Source organism: Monodon monoceros, unplaced genomic scaffold, assembly GCF_005190385.1.
Source record: "Monodon monoceros isolate NGI ecotype Baffin Bay Population unplaced genomic scaffold, NGI_Narwhal_1 Super_Scaffold_21, whole genome shotgun sequence".
NCBI lineage: Eukaryota > Metazoa > Chordata > Mammalia > Artiodactyla > Monodontidae > Monodon > Monodon monoceros.
The window spans coordinates 24,631,979-24,648,759 of NW_021703778.1; positions in this window are offsets into that span (position 1 = coordinate 24,631,979).

Sequence of the window (16,781 nt, forward strand, 5' to 3'; positions counted from 1 at the left end):
GGTCACATGGCAGAACACAAAGGAGACCACAGTCTGCTCTTGAACCACACAGCTGCTCCCCCCAAATCTTGGGAAGAGTAAGAAGTGAATGTGAAAATTTTGAATAATGCTTGAACACAGGGGGAGGCAAGAGGCAAGATCTTAGAGTTTGAGCCTGAAGCTTCCAACCTCAATACCAGTGGTTTTTCTGAACAAAGTCACTGATTTTTACAGAAATCATCACCTCCAGATTCTAAGACTTAGAAGATGCTTCTAAGAAAGAATGTTTACAAGGCATTAAAATTTTAACCACCAAATATACTCAAAGATTTTAAATGATAAAATAATTAGGCAGGCAGGATGGAGCAGGAAAACGGCTTTCAAATCCGCAGTGAGAGGATGGACTCAGCTGCCTCCTTGTAAATTTAATTTTATTTATTTTATCTTATTATTTCTTTAATATTTTTAATTCTACTAAAAGTTCATTCACTCAACAAATATTCTTTGCTTATTATGTACCCTGGAAGGTTATCAGAACACAGGCTTGGTGTCAAAGCTGCATCTAAACTCATTTTCTGACCATGGGATTTTGGCAAATTGTGTCTAATTTCTGGCCCTCAATTTTTCTTTATGTAAAATGGGAGAAATAATACCCACCTAATGGTCTATTATAAGAATTACATTTATAAAATGCCTATAGTAATTGAACAATTAAAGGCAGCTTAAAATTTTTGAAGTTTCATTTTCCATATTATCCAAAAAATATTAAAGGATTAGTACCATATGATAGGACATTAGCTAATCTCCTAGCTATAATTTCAGCAATTGTGATAGGCTCTGCCTATAGAAGTAACTGGTTATAATTTAAATGTCTCCCTTAAATCTTTAAACTTCTGTAGGAAACATAAATTCTAACTTATAATTCATTTAGGGATGGCCAAATCAATCTCCATGGATTTAGTTTCACTTCTCCCTTCTGACTCTGAAAGAAAATAAGCTGAAAGTTATTTGTTTCATGTGATTCTACTCAAATCACTTGGGACGTCTGCTTTCCAGTTTCTCAATGATTTAAAAATTCTTTCAAGCATTTTGGAATATACGATAACTTTTTACATGATTTTTAAAATTTTATTTATTTTTTATTTTTTGGCTTCATCGGGTCTTAGTTGCGGCACGCAGGCACGCAGGCTTCTCTCTAGTTGTGGCGTGTGGGTTATCTCTTCTCTAGTTGTGGCACACAGGCTCCAGGGTGCGTGGGCTCTGTAGTTTGTGGCACGCGGGGTTAGTTGCCCCGTAGCGTGTAGGCTCTTAGTTCCCCGACCAGGGATCGAACTCACATCCCCTGCATTGGAAGGCAGATTCTTTACCACTGGACCACAAGGGAAGTCCCTGAAATATACAGTAACTTTTATCTTGACCTTCCCATTCTTTGAGATTCAGTTATTTAAGCTTTTAGTAAATGATTGTTATGATTCTATTACACCAACAGCTCATCCTAAAATCTTCTACAACTAATCATTGAAAAAAGCATTTTAATACTTAGATTTCCTTAGGCAGAGGTAATGCAATTGATAAAAATTCCAGAAATTAGTAAAATCCCCAATACTTATTAATAAGCCTGTTATCTTTGATAGTATTGTGGTGATATATCTATTGAGTAAAAAGCTTTGTGCAAGTTGGAAAAATACTTAAAAGTGACATTATCAGGTGTCATTTTTTTAACCAAAAAACCCCCCAGAAAAACAAGAAAGCGCATCAGAAACATGATAGCCTTAGTTTCAAGAGTTGTTTCTGTCTGGAGATGGAAGAAATTTTACCATATTTACCCATAGTTGATGTGTCTCCATCAGTTAGAAACGAGGGCAAGGTACATAGCAAAATGTGATTTCAGTCAGTAGCTTGAGTCATCCAGCAAAAAGATTTTGGCCTTATAGAGTCTCCTTCCAAGGATGCTGTGCAGGCAGGTATTTTCTTCACAAAGATGAAAGCAGTCAGTATTCAAAACCAACATGGCTAGGTTGAAAATAACAGCAACATCTGTGAATTTCTCTGCAAACCCATCAGCAGGAGACAGGCGGTAATTTAACAACCAAGTAAACAAAGTAAATGACTCTACAGAGAACTCCTTTATATAGGATGGGCTATGGATGCTGATGCGATCAAATCGCTCAGGCTGTCCCACTGAGTTTGCAGTTTCTTCCCCAAATGTAGTGCCAAGTATTGTGGCTGCCGCTATTACCCCCTGGGTCTGAATGTCCCCTACTTCCAACCACCCATCTGCTACTGCATTCAAAGAGAACATCTTCACGTTTCCCAAGCACATTATAAACTTTCCCAGCTTTGTATCTTTGCTCGTGCCATTACCTCTTCCTGGAATGACTTGTGTTTATTTCTCCCCTTGGAGAAAGCCTACTTATTCTCCGAGATCTCGTACATAGCATTATCACCTCCCCTCGGAAGGCTTTCTACTCAGCCTTTCTCCCAGAGGCACGTTATAGAACAGTAATTTACCTTGTGTTATAGGCTTAATTGTGTCTCCCCTCTCCATAATTCATATGCTGAAGTCCTAACCCCCAGTGCCTCAGAATGTAATTGCATTTGGAGATAGTCTTTAAAAAGGTGATTCAGGGGCTTCCCTGGTGGCGCAGTGGTTGAGAGTCCGCCTGCCGATGCAGGGGACGCGGGTTCGTGCCCTGGTCCGGGAAGATCCCACATGCCGCGGAGCAGCTGGGCCCGTGAGCCATGGCCGCTTAGCCTGCACGTCCGGAGCCTGTGCTCCGCAACGGGAGAGGCCACAACAGTGAGAGGCCTGCGTACCGCAAAAAAAAAAAAAAGGGGGGGGGATTAGGATAGACACGCACAGACCATGTGAAGAAACAGGGAGAAAGTGGCTGTCTGCAAGCCAATCAGAGAAACCAGCCCTACTGACACCATGATCTTGGACTTTCAGTCTCCAGAACTGTGACAAATACATTTCTGTAGTTTAAGGTGCCCCATGTGTGATACTTTAATATGCCCAGCAAGCTACTACTTTCTAGCTCCTCCCACTAGAATTTAAGTTCCCAAGATCAGGGACTATGCCTCATCCCCACAATATATACTCTGTAAGTATTGGTAATTTTAGTTAAAGTTCATTATAGCGAAAAATGACAGGTGGTATGGTTGGATGGGAAGTTAGGCATGGATTGTGAAGGCTACTAACTGCTGAGGGAATCACAGGCTTTATCTGAGATATGATCAGAATTTGGTTTAGACCAATAAGGCAAAATTAAGTGTGGAGCCAAAGAGCTGGGAGGATTTTGCCATTGTCTGGTCAAAGGATGAAGAGGCGGAGCCAGGGCAGCACAGGGGGAAAGGAAAAGAAGGAACGCATGTGCGTGTGAAAGACAACCAGAGGCAGAACCCACAGAACTCGACCCCTTGAATAGAAGGAGTGAAGGAGAGAAAAAGAAACAGGGGAACCAAAAAGTACTCTGAGGTTTCCAGCTTGGAAGCCTGGGTGGGTGGTGAGTCAACTAATCAAGATAGACATACAGGAGGAGAGTCAGACTTGCAGGCAGGAGGTATGAGGACACTGAGATCTACGTAAGTGTGTTAGATTTCAGGTGCCTACAGGTGTTCAGATGGGCCAGTCCAGTTAAGAGCTAGACATTTAGAAACCAATAATGTGCTTTTGCAAACTCCATAGCATCTAGAGGACAAGAAGCTATGCGTCAGGGAGATCAGCTCGGTGCTTTGTGTCCACCTAGAGGGTGGGATAGGGAGGTTGGGAGGGAGACTCAGGAGGGAGGGGATATGGGGATATATGTATATGTATAGGTGTTTCACTTTGTTGTACAGCAGAAACTAACACACCATTGTAAAGCAATTATACTCCAATAAAGATGTTAAAAAATTTTTTTTAAAAGCTGTGTCTCAGATGCTCCTGCAGGACACTTAGATTTTCAAGAAAGAGAAAAAAAGAAAGCACCTCGAAGAATCTGTTCTGGCAGGAATGCTAGCTCCGGGACTTCCCTGATGGTCCAGTGGTTAAGACTCCGCACTTCCACTGCATCCACTGCAGGGAACGTGGGTTTGATCCCTGGTCAGGGAGCTAAGATCCCTCATGCCTCACAGTGCAGCCAAAACAAAAAAAAACTGACCAAAAAAAAAGTGTGGTAGTACCAGTTGTACGGTGCATATAATTGATGGGGGGGGGTGGGGGCGGGGGACATGTATTTCCCGCTCCTCATGTATCTTTCCAAGTGTGATTAATATCACACTTCTGGCTTCTCTGCTCCTTCACTGCCTCTATCCTAGGGAGGTGGAATGTCTATTCTGACTATTAAATTGGTGAAGGATAAAGTAGGCAAGCTGACTGAGTTCCTCCTTCCCTCTTGGAACTGAGCCTGTCCACAGGTCCCGCGAGTTCTGTGGGCATCACCTTGGGGAGACTACCCCTGTTGGGGAGGTCTGCCCTGGTTCAATGACTGGCTATGAGGTGGGTAAATCTTCCCAATTCTGAGGTTTAATTAGCAAGCTCATTTGACTCTAATACTAACCTTAGTATTTTAACTTAGCTGTCATTAGAAATAAAGATATTTGTTCTCCAGTTGCCACTGCCGACTAAAAAAATTATTCACAACCTAAAAGTTGTGAGTTGTGTTTTTATTCGGTGGAAATTTTTAGGACTTCAAGCCCGGGAGACAGCATCTCAAGTAACACTGAGAAAATTGCTCCGAGGAGGCAGGCGTAGGGCCAGGGCGAGCTAGGATATATGAGTTTTACAACAAAGGGCAGGTACTCTGAACGTCAAAAGATTTTTGTTATTAAAGAAAACCAGATATCTCAAGTTAAGGAATTTAGTGCTTTTCTATGTATGGGAAGATGCAAGAGTCTGGGCACACTGAAATCACTTCTTTGCTGTGCACCTTAGCTATCGGGAGCCAGTGTCCTGTGTTTTCACATCCTGAGTTCCCTCAGGGCTCACCGCAGGGAGTGGCTGCAGTCTGATGGCTGCTAGATGGCAGGTATTCTGTTTCCTCCCTGAGTTCCCTCAGGGCTCACCAGCTCACCATAGGCTGAGGCCGCAATCGCTGATGACTGTGACATCCTTTGTTTACTGATACGGCGGGAAACATTCCATTTCTCGCCACTTATTTGTCTTATTTGTTCAGAACTCAGATGGGGAAAGGCAATAATATTTATCAGGCCACCTGAAGACTCCCTCAGCAGAATCCTGGGCACAGGGTAAGCTGTGAGTTTGTATACCAGGCGTAAGAGTACCAGGGTCTCCAGTCGTGAAGGATAATGTGCATTTGTTCCTGGCTGCATGCTCTCCATGCTTGATTCCATGGCCTTCCTGGAAAACACGTGAGCTAAAAAATATCCTTCAACAAATGCCTTTTCTGCTTAAATTAGCTCTAGTTAGTTTTGTAATTGAGAGCCCTCACCAATACCCTGTGAGTAAGATGATATGATGATTTGGAGTTGCAAAAGTATGGTCACTCTAGCTAGAACAGATGAATGGTGAGTTACACTGATTCTAGAAAAAATAATGGAGGATTTTAGGGAGAAAAGACAGAGCTCAAGAGTAGTCAAGTATCTTGTCTTAGAGAGAGAGTGCCTGCAATAAAAATAGAAGTCTTCCAGTGGTCTTGAGAGGCATATGTGTTTGTAAAGAATGGGCATAGCAGTTACCATCATTGTGGTACAGTTTTATGAATTCTTTTCCAAAGCTCTTGTCAACTTAAAAAAATGCACAACGTGAGAGTTCTGAGTTAAATTTTATTTGGGGCAAAATGAGGCCTGCAGCCCGGGAGACAGCATCCCAGATAGCTCTGAGAAACTGCTCCAAAGAGGTAAGGGGGAAGGTCAGTATATATGTGATTTTGGTGAAGGGGGAGTACATACCATCGAGCACATATTCTTTTTGCAGAAGGTTTCTGCTAGTCACGAGAAGCAGTCGTCACCATGAAGGATTTTAGTGCTTTTCTAGATATGAGCAGATACAAGAATTGGGCTCATAAAATTGGCTCCTGAAAAAATCTAATTATCCGAAGACCTGTTCTGCCAGTTTTTCCCAGAGCACGGAGTGCCTCATTCCTGATCTCCACCTGAACTCCTTTCAGAGGGCGTTGGAAGTCAGCAGTTACAGCGGCACGTGATTTAATCCTTGTAGAGGGAAATGGCAAGTGCCATGGAAAATGCCAATTTGTAGTCGACACTGTTCAGACAGATACTTCAGAATCCACATTTTCTTCGTTTATTTTAGAAAGCTAGTATGGTGCATATGCCACATATACTGTGCCTACCGTGAGGTCTGGGGCAAAACTCTATAATTGAATATTCACACTAAATGGAATAAAGATTACAAATAGACTCATGTCCGTTTACTAAATGAGTGTCGGCATCAAACTGATGAAAAATACTTGCAGTTTTCTGAGGTTTGGGGATGATACCGAGCAGGGCCCTGTGGGGCTCCTGACACAAAGCCTTTCTGTGATTACAGGAAATAGGCTTCATTCAGCCTCCATGACCTTCCCTGCGTTCTAATGGGCAGATTCAAGCAGTTGCTAATTAGGGAAGGGAGGGAATGTGAGACCAGGGAGAAACAAACAGTCAAGAGAAACAATAGTGCATCCTTAGGGTACGGTCCTGGTTCCCCATCAAGAGATACAACAAATGTCTTTGAGCTGTTTTGCAGATACGGAATCCCCAACCAGGTGGGAGAAGTTAACTGTGTACTGCCCACAAGCACGTAGACCCCAGACCGGTTGGAACCGGAAGGTCGATGATACTGACTCCCACTTACCTCCCCACCAACCAATCAAAAGAATGTCCACCAGCTGATCACGCCCTCTTTGAACCATTACTATATAACTTCTCACTACCTTCTCCAACTGGGGGCACATAGTTTTTCAAGGCAGGAGCCCGCTGTGTCCCCCCCTTTGAATGGCAAGTAATAAAGCTATCCTTTTCTACTTCACCCAAAACTCTGTCTCCAGGATTTGATTCGGCACTGGTGTACAGAGAAGCTGAGCTTTCGGCATCAGGGGTTTTTTAAGCTGTGGTTAAGGAATTGTATGCCTGTGCTGAATTTACTCTCACCTCCATTCACTGAGTAAATAGCTGACCTTGGTTGCACTTCCCAAGAAACTTTCCTACTGGTAAGAGGATGCGATAACCAGCTAATGACCCTAATCCTAATGGTTTTGGCAATAATATTTCCCAGAGTAATTTTATATTCTTAAACTTTGCCTTGATTTTAAGGAATAAATCTATACAACTGCCCACTTGACAACTACAAATGTATATCTAAGGCTTCTCCAATGTAACGTGACCACAACAGAGCTCTGAATTGCATTCCCATCACAGTCAGGGGGCACCATCATTCATCCAGTTGCAGAACAAAGCCTACAAGACTCACCTTGGTCCTCTCGTTCACTCATTCCCTACATCAAATGCATCAGCCCCATGTGTGGGTTTGAGTCTTACTTTGAATGTTTTTCTTCTTCCAAGATTATTTTTAAACCTCCCCCATGCCAAGGCTTGCCTAGTTGTGTCCACTGGAACTCCAGTCAGTCATGAGAAAATTCCCCTCACTCTTTGACCACTTCTGGGCATGCGTTTTCACCTCCCTGTATCTCTTCCGAGGACCTGCCTTACTGGAAGCCTTCTCGAGCCGTTGCTGCGTTATCTTTGATACCCTTCACGCCACGGGGTCTGGAGGCTGTGGCGTGCTCTCTTACTCCTCACGCTTTTGCTTCCTGAAACGTCTGCCTTCCTGAAACTCCCTCCATTTGAATTTTATGGCAGCAGTTAATACCCTGACCCAATTTCTCCTCCTTGTTGCCTTTATCCATTTTCCCAGGGACACTCTCCCAAACCCCTTGGATTTTTTATCTCCTCTCTTGCGGTCATCTCTGTGACATTATTTCCATCATAATTCCAGATACACATAAGTGATCCTTCTAATGTGCCCTCAGTTCCTTGACCTTCTCCTCCTATTTTCTTGTCCTTTAAATGAACTCACTCCCATGGTCCTTCCCTTGACCTTGTCATTACAAATAACTGCAAACCTTGTATGTCTTGACCACCATCTTCTGTCTTTCTAGATCACTCCTTCTAGTATTCTTGCTCCAACCAACCTTTCAAACCCTGCCAACACTGGACCTTCAGTCCACCTGTCATACCACCATCTTTACTGTCCTTCTTCCCCTCATATCCCCACATTGACTTATTACTCGTTTTTATGGAGGTGATTGGATTCCAATTTTCTGAGGGCAGATGATCCCTTTAAAGTAAAGAAGTTGCTCTTTGTTTTTATTTGTAAACATATTAAATACTTCTTATGATGTGAGAGGACTAATTAAATCCAGTATTTCAATATCTAGTGTAATCAACAATGTGACTATAGTTAACAATATGGTATTGTATACATATATCAAACCGTCATATTGTATACCTTACATACACACAGTTTTGTTTTCTGTTTTTTTTTAATTAATTTATTTATTTTTGGTGCGTTGGGTCTCCGTTGCTGTGCAGGCTTTCTCTGCTCTTTATTGCTGTGTGTGGGCTTCTCATTGCGGTGGCTTCTCTTGTTGCGGAGCACGGGCTCTAGGCGCGTGGGCTTCAGTAGCTGTGGCTCGCGAGCTCTAGAGCACAGGCTCAGTAGTTTACACACAGTTTTTAATTGTCAGCGCTACCTCAATAAAGTCGGGGGGGAAAGAAAATACATAAATAAAAAAATAAAACATTTGCTCTTTGTTTTTATTTGTAAGTGGATTAACCACTTCTTATGATATGAAAGGATTCATTAAATCAGCCATTCAATTCTTTCATATAAATATTTAAGCGAGTGTATTTCACATGTGTAAACGTATTGTGATTAGCTACTTTTTTTTTTTTTGCGGTACGCGGGCCTCTCACTGTTGTGGCCTCTCCCATTGCGGAGCACAGGCTCCGGACGCGCAGGCTCAGCGGCCATGGCTCACGGGCCCAGCCACTCCGCAGCATGTGGGATCTTCCCGGACCGGGGCACGAACCCCTGCATCGGCAGGCGGACTCTCAACCACTGCCCCACCAGGGAAGTCCTAGCTACTTTTAATTAATTCATCTAGATACAAATCTTGTTTGAGTGATTTCTATGTACCATTTTGTTGGGGATGTGATAGAACACAAAACAGGAAAAAAAGGATCCCTGCTGCCATGGACTTTATGTTCCAGAAAAATGAAACTAACTGGGAAGGGGGATAGGGAGGGGTGCGGGGCAGGGGGACACACAGGGAATAGTGGGTATGGATGGATGGCGGGGGGGTGCTCTTAGGGGCTGCGATTTTAAATAGAGTGATCAGGGAAATACTCACTGAGAAACTGATGTCGAGACCCAGACCCGAAGGAGGTCTTGTGCAAATGTCCGGAGCAGAGGCTTGTCTGGCACGCAAGGGAGCGTGAGGAAGCCGCCGGTGTGGCTGGTGCTGAGTGAGGAAGATGACTCAGAGGGGTGCTGGGGAGCAGGGCTGGGGCAGGTGTCAGAGAATGGAACCCCTGGAGGGCTGGGACAGAGGAGCATTGCATGTGACGTGGGCATTAACAGGGTCCTCGGGCTGCGTGCAGAGGACAGGCTGCAGGGGAGGGTCTCCCCAACGCTGTCCTGCATTGACGCAGATGCCACAGACATCTGTTCTTGTGTATAAACATGAACACGCTGATACCATCTTGCTCGGTGGCAGATAAGAGCCTGACAGATGTAGAACAGCCCACTCTGCCTTTCTTGTTCTATACTATGTTGTTGTTCCCTGCAAGGCTAAACCCACATGTGAAAATCTATTGTACCTGTTCCTCTTGACACACTACATAGTTTTACGTACCATATACTTATTTGACTGTGATGGGTAAGGCAACCAGAAGAAAACATTTAAACTATCGTGTACTTCTTTCTCCACTTATACAGCGTTCCCTGGCAGATTTAGCAGATGGCTTCTTGAACCAGTGCATAAGATTTAGTCAAGGGTGGTTTTCTCCTCACTGCTAGGTAACCCAAACATCTGAAAAGAGGATTTCCAAGATCAAAATAACAGTGTCTTATGAAAATAGAATCTACATAAAACTTACTTGGCATCTCTAATAGTTTTTGATGGTTCCACTTCAGAAACTTCAGAGTTTGGTTTTTGGGTTTTTTGGGGTTTTTTTGTTTGTTTCTGTTATTTGTTTCTGTTTGTTTGATTTGGTTTGTTGCTTGCATTTCTTTCTGATTCACTGTGAAATTCAGACATGGGCTCACATCATGAACTTAGCTGGTGCTTTTTACATGTTTACTAAAGAATTCATTAATTTCAGGTATAGAGTAAACTCAACCGATCACAGTGGAAGACAGAACCCTTGTTGAAAATAACCATGAAGATAAAATGCTGGATAGAGGAAAAGCTACTGTGAGACCAACTTGCTTCAAGATGGGCTCTGATAACGGACACTTAGAGCTACTTGGGAAATGGGAAGGGTCACCTAGAAAGACATGTTCTCCAAATTTCCCAGAATTTGAATTAAAAGAGTGGCTGCTTGAAAACATACTGGAGGATGGAAAATGTCCAAGACACTGACACCTCCGCAGTTGTGTGTCCACAACTGTATTCTCATGGTGACAACAGATGCAGTCAGGCTCCATTTTCCAACAACTTTTGAAATGTGCAATAACTAACAGTGTTCATCTCAAGAAAAAAACTTATAACACGGCTTTTCACGGTTAAACACTCTTACTGAGCTACACTTTTTCTCTTTTCTAGTGGAAATTATAACCACAGGTTACCATGTTTTCTTTCCTGTGTTTGAAAACCACATGTGTTTGAGTGAAAACATGAAGGTGAATAATGAAATGGAAGACTTTAAAATACTAGGTACCTGTCGCTGAAAATGAAAATGTCGTTTCACTGACGGCTCCCTCTGCTGCAAGAAATCCTAGTAAATTGAAAATGGAGCTTTGCGTCCACCAATCTCAGCGGAATACAAATTACATTTGATTATCCAGAGTAAAAAAAAAAGGACTATTACTTGTCAGAATTAGGTTATTTTGTACCTTATAGATTTTTTAAATTGAAAGGAGCGTTATCTAGTCCATCACTGCACTTTACAGCTGGGGAAACTGAGGCCCAGAGAGATGGTGAGACTCCCCCTTATCCACTGGCTTGCCAACAGTGAAGCCCAGGCGTGAATCTGGAGATTTATTTCTCTGAAATCCATAAGCTTTACACACTCTCTTCATAATATAGCAGATACTATTAGAAAGGTTTGGGAATATATTGAGTGCTTACAATGGAGTTTCCACATGCTTTATTGAAATGAACTCATCCCTACAAGGTAGGTAAGTGGAAGCAGAGAAGTGTTTAAAAAGTATTGAATACCTACTATATGAGCAGGAACTTTCAGTGTCCTAGAAAGGTTTTGATAATCAGGATTTAGCTGCTATTGAAGGTAAAGAAAAAGGTGATGATGCTTCTTTAAGGCTGAGAGTCAGAAACCAAATATGTTGACATTTATACTTTTCTAAATGCGTGGCTTGAAAATTCCATCTATTTCTCTGGCTTCCTCAGCAACACCAGAAATACCCACAGGACCACGCTGACCCTCTGTCACAAGATGCATCCTAACGCTCACAGGTTTGCATGAGGGATAAAGGCTGAGGGTAGGCTGGTTGGCCGGGAGCATGCAGTCCATTTGAACCTGGACCACATGGATCTTTTTCATACCACACCCCTCTCTGCCTCTCAGCCCAGATGGTGCCTCAGTGCGGCTGCTCCTTAAAAGATTCCATTCCCACACCTGGTCCTGGATTTGACAGTTGCAGAAACAACTTTGTAATCCATACCTGATGAAAGAGCATGCACTATCCATCATGAAGCGTCCACCCCACAAGATAACTGGTATTCAGTTAATCAGGAGATTAAACCACAGATCAAATCAGTTCTTCACGAGCAAAGAAATATTCGAAAAAATGATAATATAGGAAAGTAGCTGTTTTCAAAAGGATATAAAACTTATCCTTCTGCAGTTTAGCAACATTATCTTTTGAAATAAACGTTTTCAGCTCCTTAAGTGTATGATTAAGTACAATTGAACAATTCAGAAGACAGACAAATTTTTATCAACCAGCCCTCCTTTTTCATATTCTTTATCAACTCTCAGGATCTCTATCATTATAAACCTTATCTTTAATTACCTCAAGTAAAAATCTTCCAGATGATTCTTTATTGTCTTTATATTTTTGTCTGTATTTATGTTTTATGCCAGTTATTTCATGATGCTTTAATCTCATAGACACGTTACCGCCCAAAAAGCAATATTGATGGGTCATAACAACTCCCATTTGTACTTTACATTCGTGATTAAAGTCCATTTAGAAATTGGCACAAGCTGCCTTTCACCCAAGTTGGGAAATATTCTAATTTTTAAAAAAATTTTTTAGGCATTTACCTACTGACTACAGTGTGGACTTCAAACTATTTACTGAATTTTTGCCTTTATAGGACAAACATTGTATATTATTTACTCTGTACAAGGTGCAGTGGTAGGAAACTGGCCAGGGGCAGTGGTGGGAACAGAGACAAAGACACAAGCACAAATATGAGGCCGAGATGTCAGTGTGCTACCCTGGAGAGGGGTGGCAGGTGGATTTCAGAGAGAGAGAGAGAGAGAGACTACTGTGAAATGAGAGAGAGACTACTGTGAAATAAGAGGTCAGGGAAGCCTCACAGAGGAAAAGGAGCCTAGAATCACAGCAGTGAGGGTCCAAAAGGACTGGAAGCACCATCTTGTCTAACTCCCTCGTCATCAAACAAGGAAAAAGGACTCAGAAGGTATCAGTGACTTGTTTGAGGTCACGCTGTCATTGAGCTTAACTTGTCGCATATTGAGTAACACAGAGAGAGAGAAAGAGAGGTGGGGACAGAGAGGGATAGGGAGAGAGACAGAGTGACAGACCCAGAGAAATAGAGAGAGACAAAGAAAAACAGAGACAGAGGCAGAGATAGATCAAGGAGAGAACTCACACATCTGCCCTGTAGTCACACTCACTGAGTTTGTGAACTCACCTTTACCTGGGACACCAATCCTGTTTCAGGCTACAGAGAAAGGGCTTTATGAATATGATAATATTATATTCCACTCGCAAATAACCCTTTTTAAGTCAGTTTTTCTAAACTGAAACAAACAAACAAAAAAACAGTTTACCCATTTCTCCTTCCACCCCCTGCAAATGTCAATCTGCTCTCTATTTTGGGGCTTAGTATTTTTTGTTTTTTAGGTTCCATATATGAGAGATCATATGGTATTTGTTTTTGACTTATTTCACTTAGCTTAATGCCTTTGAAGTCCATCCATGTTGTCACAAATGGCAAGACTTCATTCTTTTTTATAGCTGAATAATAGTTCATATTATTCCATTTTATATATATATATATATATATATATGAAACATTATATCTATCTATCTATCACAATTTCTTTATTCATTTATCCATTGATGGGCACTTAGATTGTTCCCATATCTTGGCTATTGTAAATAATGCTGCAGTGAACATGCAGGTACATGTATCTTTTTGGATTAGTGTTTTCATTTTCTTTGGATAAATATCCAGTAGTGGAACTGCTGGATTGTATGGTAATTCTATTTTTAATTTTTTTGAGGCACTTCTGTTTTCCATAGCACCAATTTACGTTCCCACCAGAGCGTGCAAGTGTTCCCTTTTCTCCACATCCTTGCGAACACTTATTTCTAGTCTCTTTCAGATAGTAACCTTTTTATTGGGGTTGACACGTAGAGAAAAGTACATAAGCCATATATGTGCCATGAGATGAATTTATGCAAAGTGGACATATCTATGTAACCAGCTCCCACATCAAGTGATAAACCAAGCCATAAGCCATTCTAATAGCATAAGCCATTCTAATGCCCGTTTCCAGAAACTACATCATCCACATCCTTAAATGTAATAACTAATATCTTGACTTTTCATGGAATAAATTCATTATACCCATTTTTGAGCTTTATGTAAATGAAATCACACTATATATTCTTTTAGCCTGGCTTCTTTCACTCAGCATGACAATTTCTGAGTTGTTCATGCTATAGCAGTAGTTTGTTAAACTTCATTGCTGCCTCATAAAATGTGGTACATCATGATTGTACACATGATGCAAATATGTTGTTCACATCTTTTAGTGCGTGTATGTATACGTGTCTATGGGTTATATACTCAAGAAATGCCTGGGTCACGGAGGCTGCATATGCTCAGCTTTAGTTAATACTGCCAAACAGTTTCCCCTAGTTGTACTAATTTGCATGAGAATTCCACTTTCTCCACATCTTCCCCATAATGTACATAATGGAGTCACTATGTCCAGAGTTACAAAGTAGATCATGGAATTTTGGGAATTTTCTTTCTTAGCTGAGAAATAAAAGGAAGAATGTAAGTCTGGAGGTCTCCATTCTATCTGAATGAAATCACAAGGAAAAGAGAAAATATGAATCTGCAAAAGGTAAGTAAATAGAGGTTTGGAAAAACAAATACATGTACAATAGTTATTTCAAAACTCTTTTCAATGCTTTGATACTCTATGGAACGTGAAAAAAGGCCATAATAACCTCAAGAACCTATGTTTAAAGACTTTCCATTGATTAATTATTTGGTTTCCTTTGCGCTGGTCCTCACTACCTTCCCAGGAGAAGTGAAAACTTGGTAATAATATTGTAGCAGCTGGAATGTGGGGCACCTTTATGCTGTTTCACTCAGAACCCTTTTTAAGTTCTTAAGTTTTTAAGTCTTTTTAAGTTTGCTTGGCACATCAGGTCACATGAGAGGTTCTCAAGCAACAGCTTTCTTGTTTTTTGCTTGGAGAGAAACTTTCTTAGTGTGATTACAATTTAATCTGAATTTCTGCAGCCCTTCCCAATTTATGTAACACTCAAAGTTATTTACTTAATCTGGAAATTCAGTATTAATTGCTTTCCCCTGACCAGAAGCTTTTCCCTCTGGTTAAAAGTGCATGATCTAATTAGTAAACAGGGAGTTGCTGGTTTTCTTTTCTGCACAGTAGAAACTACTTAAAACAAGTGACATTTGAGGAAAAAAATTTAAGCCATTCTGTGGAGTTATAAGAGCAGGTTTAAACAGTATCATTATTCATTCTTTAAGATATTTGTGTGTGGGGAGAGTAATTTTTGTTGTTTAGGAAAAAGCCAAGTAGCTGGTCCTGTTCAGAGCAACCAAAGCATTCCAATCACCTGGCTAAAAATCACATTTGCAATTTCTTGACAAATAAAACATTAATCAAGTAAAAATCAAACAAACAAATTTTTAAAAAGGTATTGTGAACCATAAACTACAAATTGTGTGATGCAAACAGTTTCAGCTTCAGTCTCAAGATTTGTGCTCTCAGCTGTGACTAGGATAAGATACCAAAGGATTAACAGTCATCTTTATACTTTGAGTGTACGAGGGTTTTACAACTTCTTTTATATATATTTTAATATTTTTCAAATTTTCTATAACTAATATTCATTACTTTACAATTAGGCAACACGTAAAAGTTATTTTTAAAATAAAATAATCCCCAAAATTATAGATAAAAGCATGTAAGGAAATATATCAAAATGTTTATTGTCTTTGGTTGTGCAACTATGGGTAATCTTTCTTCTCTTTTTTCTTTTCTCTAATTTCTAGGTGTGTGTGTATGCAAATAAATGCATAACTTTTATCATGGGAAAAATAATAAACATTATTTTTCAAAATCTACAGGCAGACTCTGACCCCTATTTTTAGCCTCTTTAGTTGGTGGCTAGAATTCTCTAGACACAGTTTGGCATAGGTCCAAATGATCCCTTCCTGTGTTCTTAGTCTGGCTCTGCCGCTCACTTGCTGTGTGATCTTGGATAAGTTCCTTACCCTCTCTGAGCCTTAGTGGTCTCATTGGTAAATTGTAAATAACACCACCCATATTATAGGTTTGTTATGCAAGCTAAACAAGATAATACATGTAAAATACCATGGTACAAATGCTTTATAAAGAGTAGATGATCGTTCAAAGTACAACATTCTCTTCTTAAGGTTTATAGGGACCAAAGTGCATTAGAGGTTTGACCTACTCAATCTTCCTTATGAAATTGGCAAGATGTAATCTGCATACCTCTCCTTTATTTAATTTTAAAACAAACAGAAGTATTTGTGAAATAATGCATGATATTTGTAATCTATTTAGAAAAAAAGCTTATCTTCCAACTTAAGATACTGCATATATTTGATTTGGGGGCATATCTCCATCGAGTTCTAGTATGAGGTGTAGAAAGATTAATTTATTTTTCATTATTTTTAATGTTACATAAATGTACAAATATAACCTATTGATATGATTACTTAAATATTACAGATTTTTCTTTTATCATCAGAGTACATTTTATTCAAGTCTTGGGCAGTTCAGGTTTATGGTTTTTGTGTGTGGTATGTGTGTTTTATGTGTAAAATGGAGATAAAGCATCTGCTCTCTGAGCGATATGTTGAATCCCAAAGGTAGGGCTTTACTTCTTTTGTTTGCTGACTCTGCCTAGTATACAAGGAGAAAAAGAAAAGACAGGAAAAAACAAAAGAAAAAGAAAGGAAGGGAGGGAGGGAGGGAGAGTGGGGAAAGAAAGAGAAAGAGCGAAAGAAAGAGAGAGAGAAGGATAGAAAGAAGGAAAGAAGGGAGGAAGGAAGGAAAGGAAAGAAAGGAAAGAAGGAAAGGAAGGAAGGAAGGAAGGAAGGAAGGAAGGAAGGAAGGAAGGAAGGAAGGAA